The following is a 5,442-nucleotide window of genomic DNA, read 5'->3' on the forward strand; positions in this document are numbered from 1 at the left end:
AAAAAGGTATGAAGGTCGTTTGAGCATCAAGGGGGACTCCTGAGCATTGCGACTCAGGAGCCTAACTGGCCACGTAGCCCCTTACTCCTTGGTCTCGTCCTGGTGATCCGGACGACCCAACGGCGGTGGAGGTATGCGCGGGGTCGGGCCCTGCCGACGTAGAACACTAGACTTATTCCTGAATCTCCTTTCCATAAGCTGTTTGCGTGTCAAGGGGGAATCCTGAGCATCACGACTCAGGAGCCTAACTGACCACGTAGCCCCTCACCCCTTGGTCTCGTCCTGGTGATCCGGACGACCCAACAGTGGCTAAGGTATGCACGGGGTCGGGCCCTGCCGACGTCGAACGTAAAGTAAATGGGAAGGAAATCGCAAAATCTCAAGCAAATATTACAAGACATATTGTTCTCCCAATACCAAAGGCAAGTTTAAACACCTACACGAGGCATGGTGCATTTTGCAGAAACTAACAGGAAAGGAGCTACCAGCAAGTCATCTCGTCACTCCCGGACGTCACCGCCATCGCCCGCAAGGGATGCTTCTTCTCTAGCGGCGTTGGCCTCACCTACACCACTCGCCGGAGTTGCAGGATCAGTAGCACCGCCAGTCGAGGGCACGGGGTCGAAGGCACGGAACCTCTTCAGCAGGGCCTCCACATGACCCTTCACGGCCTCGGCAGCAGCTGCGCAGTGCTCGGCGTCCACAGGCTCTAGCAGCTCGTCAAGGTGGGCGGTGCGATCGTGAAGATGGAGGTGGCTGAAGACGCGCATCAATGCGGCTGAGGAAAGAACGCGGGCTTCTTCCTCTGCCAAGGGGCCGATGCCTCTCACGACTTCCTCAAGCGCCGCGACCAGATAAGGAAGCAGCTGGGTGGGGCCCTCGTCGGCGGTAGCCAGCGGCTCCTCCAAACCCTTCTCCTAGAGCGACCGCAGCGCCTTGCGAGACCTCTCCTCGAGGAGCTTGAAGGCCGCGCGGTCCTCAGCCAGGACCTGCACCCTGGCTTCCAGCTCGGCCTTCTCCGCCTCCACCTTCTGCTCCAACTCCTCCAGCCGGCTGCGCTCTCCAGCCTGTGCCTTCACCGACTGCTCCAGCTCGGTGTCGCGACCTGTGACGGCATCCTCTCGGGCCTTCATCTTCTCCTACTCTGCCTTGCGGTCTCGAGCCTCGGCCGCACGCTCGCTGCGCATGGTCTACAGCGACTGACAGCGATCCTGGGCGGCCCCAATGTCCTTCAACGCCACCTCGCGAGCGGCCGCAGCCTGGGCGGCGGCCTGCCTGTCCTTCTCGGAGGTTGCTGCTGCCAGGCTCAGCTCCGCCCGAACGGACACATCTGAGTGAGGCCATTCAGAGACCAGCTCCAGGCGCCCGGCTACAAGGTGGGGGTCGGCGCCCTGAAGATCTTCTCGCAGCAGGGTCATCGCGGAAAGAGCGTGCTCCAGGACGTCAGGGGAGGCCGAAGGACCTGGAGATAGCAGTGCAGCAGAAGGGGAGAAGGCGACGTTGTCACCATGGCCTGGGAGGCTCGAAGCTCCTGAGCTTTGGGAACCTCGGCGACTGAGCCAGGCGTTGCCTCCTTCGGAGCCAGCGGGGCCACGGGGGCTGACTCCTCCAGAGGATGCTCTCCCAAGCCTCGCGAGGATGATCGGGTTGGAGAAGCGCGAGCGCCGTCGCTGCCCTTACCCATGGAGAGGGGTGCGTCCGCCGTAGGCGATCTGGTCCCGGGAAGCACCACCTCTTCCTCCTTCCTCTTCTTCGCCGCGGGCGTCGGCCTAATTGCACAATGGAGAAGCGTCAAGGATAAGCAGCAGAAGCAAGAACAAGGCAGGACATGAACACTTACTGGTCCGCCGCGGTGTAGTCCCTCCGCTTCTTAAGCTTGAAGTCTGAGAGCCTTGCAACCTGAGGCACGGGCGCGCAGGCTCCGGGAGAAGAAGAAGGGGCAGCTGATGGGCCGGAAGCAGCTCCAGGCGGTGTCGGAGCATAAGCGTCATCTCGGGAGATCAGTGTCGACCTGCCCCTCGTCGAAACCTCGGCCGGTGGCCTCCTCTGGGGCCTGGCCTTGGACCTCGAGGAGCCCCCAGCCACGGGCGGCTCCTCCGGGAGGACATCAGCCTCGTCGTCGTCATCAGGCAGGGTGCGGTGGATATCGGCCTTGCGCAAGGGGGAGGTCTCCCCCATCCCCTCGGGGGTCGCCTCCGAGTCGCGCTCCTCGTCCTCCTCTTCTTCCTCCTCCCCGCGGGAATCGCCAGAAGACACAACCACCGGCGCCGTCGCCACCGGGACCCCAGGGGGCGCCGGCGGCACTAGCCCGCGCTTGTCAAACGTGGGCATGGCAGCCGCGACCTGCGCCCCGTCCTTGCGAAGGAACTAGGGAACAAAGGCACTCGGCGGATACTCCTGGTCATCCCCGACAAAGAGGCAGAGGGCCACAGCCAGCTCTTCTCCAGACAAGGCCTCCAGACTCAAGCGAAGCTTATCTCCTTCTTCCCCAAGCCTCCACAAGGGGCATGAGCGCGCCTGGAGCGGAGCCACGCGCAGCATTAGGAATTCCCTCAAGAGCACGGCCCCCGTCATCTTCGCCGCCTTCGCGTTGCCCGACTTCAGGTCGGCAGTCATCTTCTCCAGCACTGGCTTCGCCCGGTCGTCAGTAAGCTTCGCGCAGAGCCGATTCATACCAGGCGGGCGGCAAGGCAGCCTTGACCTTTCGGGGCGCCATTGGTCGCTGGCTCGGAGGAGAATGGGAGCAGATCTGGAGATTTCAGATGCAAGAAGCGAGAAAGGGGATCTGGAGCAAGACGAAGGAAAGCAATGAAGGCAAGTGTTGCCCGCGCCAGTCCTTTGTAGTCGGGCAGTTGCCGAGGCAGCGTGGGGAAGCGGAGACGCCCACGTCCAATCAATCGCCACACGTCAAGCGGGACCGCGAGTTGTTGGGGCTCGCGGCGCTCCGCACTTGCCCTTTGGCTTCGCCTCGAAGCCAAGTCCGAGCGCGCCTTGGGCCCGGGGGCTACTGTCGGCGTCGTGGGAACGGGGTCCCCAGACTTGCCTGCCTGCGGCCCACGGCGTGGCTCCACCAGCGGTCCTGTACGGCCCATCTTCACCAGCAAACACTCAAGACACTCGCGAGGGGCCAAGCCTCGCGAGGCGGACGACACAAGACCTCCTCGGGGGCGGTCTCACTAGGGAGGCTCGCGAGGGGCGGAGAGATCAAGGCAAGGAGCACCTCACGAGGTTCCTGTGATGCAAGCCATGACGACTAGAGCCAGGCGGGCGCCAGCGCGCGCAGTGTCCTCATTTCCTCTTTGGTGCTAAAGAGGCAAGCGCAGGCGAGGAGTCCTGAGGCATCATGCAAAGGTTTCCATATCGGTGCTACAAGACCAAGACCAGCAGGACGGCAGGACGGAGGTCACCATGGAGCCCAAGACGGCGTCACCACCAGAGCCTTTGGCAGGCGAAGACCACCTTTAGTCAGGATAACTTGTACTAGTTGTCTGCCTTTGAATTTGGCCATTGTTGGATCCCTTCCCGCTCAATATTTGGGGAGAGGACCAGAGCCTCTATAAATAGGACTAGCCACCACCATAGGAGGCATCTCATCTTGGATCGGAGCCATTCCATCCATAGCCACACACAAGTTCACCAAGCACAAGAGCACCTCTCCTCCGGAGGCTGTTCTTCCCTTGTAACTGTTCTTGCTCAGCCCAAGAGACAATCCACCACACCACACTGGAGTAGGGTATTACACCACATAAGTGGCCCGAACCAGTATAAACTCTTGTGTCTCTCGTTCTTTGGGTTCGTCGAGCTAGGCCTTGCGATCGTTGCGAGAGCGATCCACGGAGAAAGAGATCTTCGTGCGCACCCCAGTGTTCGTACCTCAAGGGTTTGCCGAAACCCGAAATCTGACAATGGCATGGATGAAGAAGTCATCCACCATACCGAAGGTTATTGGTGTTGAGATACTGGTGCAGGAACCGGGGTTGTACTATTCGTCGCCACCAAGGCCACCAAGGCCACCAGTGTTCGTGCATGTCGAAGAAGTGCTCAATCCATCAATCGAAGTCGTGTCGCCGCCGCTGGTGCCAGGGTCCGTCGACGTCGTCCATTACAGGAGTCAACATCATACTTTCCCTGTGTTGCTCGGAATGATGGATGGCACAGGGCCTACTCCATCGTGCGGTGGAGGCCACTGCTTCTTTGGGAGAAGAGGCAGGGCTGGCTGCCTGGATGTGCTCTAATTTGAGGTAACAACTGAATCTTGTCAGATACTAGTTAAATCCGAGCTATGGGTGTGAAGCACTGATGTGCCAGTACATTTGATTGTGACCTGTTCTATTTTTGTACCTGAACTTTTTTAGAAAGGGTTGTACGTCAACTTAATGTGCTAGCAGAACTTATTGTGTTGTCTGTCTGTTTTCTTTGCACAACATTCAAGATATTTCCCCGACATTGATAAAGATGATGAACCGTTATGTACGAGTTCATTGGTTTAAAAATAGCCCTACCCGTAGCGATCCACTGCTTCCACCCTGATTGTGCCGCCTGTGTGAAATTTTTGTATGCATGTTCCGTGTGCTATGATGTTCTATACGATTGTGTCAACTATAAAAGTTTTTACTGAGCATCAGCAATGCATATGGCTGAAAGATGTATTTACGAGCACCGACCGATGGGTCTCTCTCTCACACACGCACGCACGCACACACGCACAAGTGGGACCCGTTGAATTATTTCTTCACTCGTGACAGCTTTTAATTATGTAACACCCCGTATGTAACTTGCCTTATTTGTAACTCCGACTCTTGCCATTTTCGGCTATGTGCTATGATATTCCCACCGTGGTCGGGTTTTGTCTTTCGTTTTGCATTTTTTCATGTCATGCATTTCATATCATGTCATCATGTGCATTGCATTTGCATACGTGTTCGTCTCATGCATCCGAGCATTTTCCCCGTTGTCTGTTTTGCAATCCGGCGCTCCTATCTCCTCCGGTGCACCCCTCTTGTTTTCTTTCGTGTGCGGGTGTCAAACTTTCTCGGAATGGACCGAGGCTTGTCAAGTGGCCTTAGTATACCACCCGGAGACCACCGGTCAAGTTTCGTTCCATTTGGAGGTCGTTTGGTACTCCATGGGTTAACCGGGCATCCGCAAAGTCCATTTGAGTGTCCAGCAAAAAACCCTTCAAAAACCAGCCAAAAACCCACCAAACTCTCTTCCATGCTCTAGGTCTTTCGATCACGATCGTGTGGGCGAAAACCGCACCTCATTTGGAGCCTCCTAGCTCCCTCTAGCTATAAAAGAGCATCCCCTCCCGTATACATTCGCAGACGAACCCTAGCTTTTCCCTCGCGCCGCGCCGGACGTGTCCGTACGCCGGCCGGACAAAGCCGCCGCCGCCTCCAGCCACTTGCGAGCCGCCACGTCAGCGCGCCGGATCTCCCACCG

The sequence above is a fragment of the Triticum aestivum genome, chromosome 4D, assembly GCF_018294505.1.
Source record: "Triticum aestivum cultivar Chinese Spring chromosome 4D, IWGSC CS RefSeq v2.1, whole genome shotgun sequence".
Lineage (NCBI taxonomy): Eukaryota > Viridiplantae > Streptophyta > Magnoliopsida > Poales > Poaceae > Triticum > Triticum aestivum.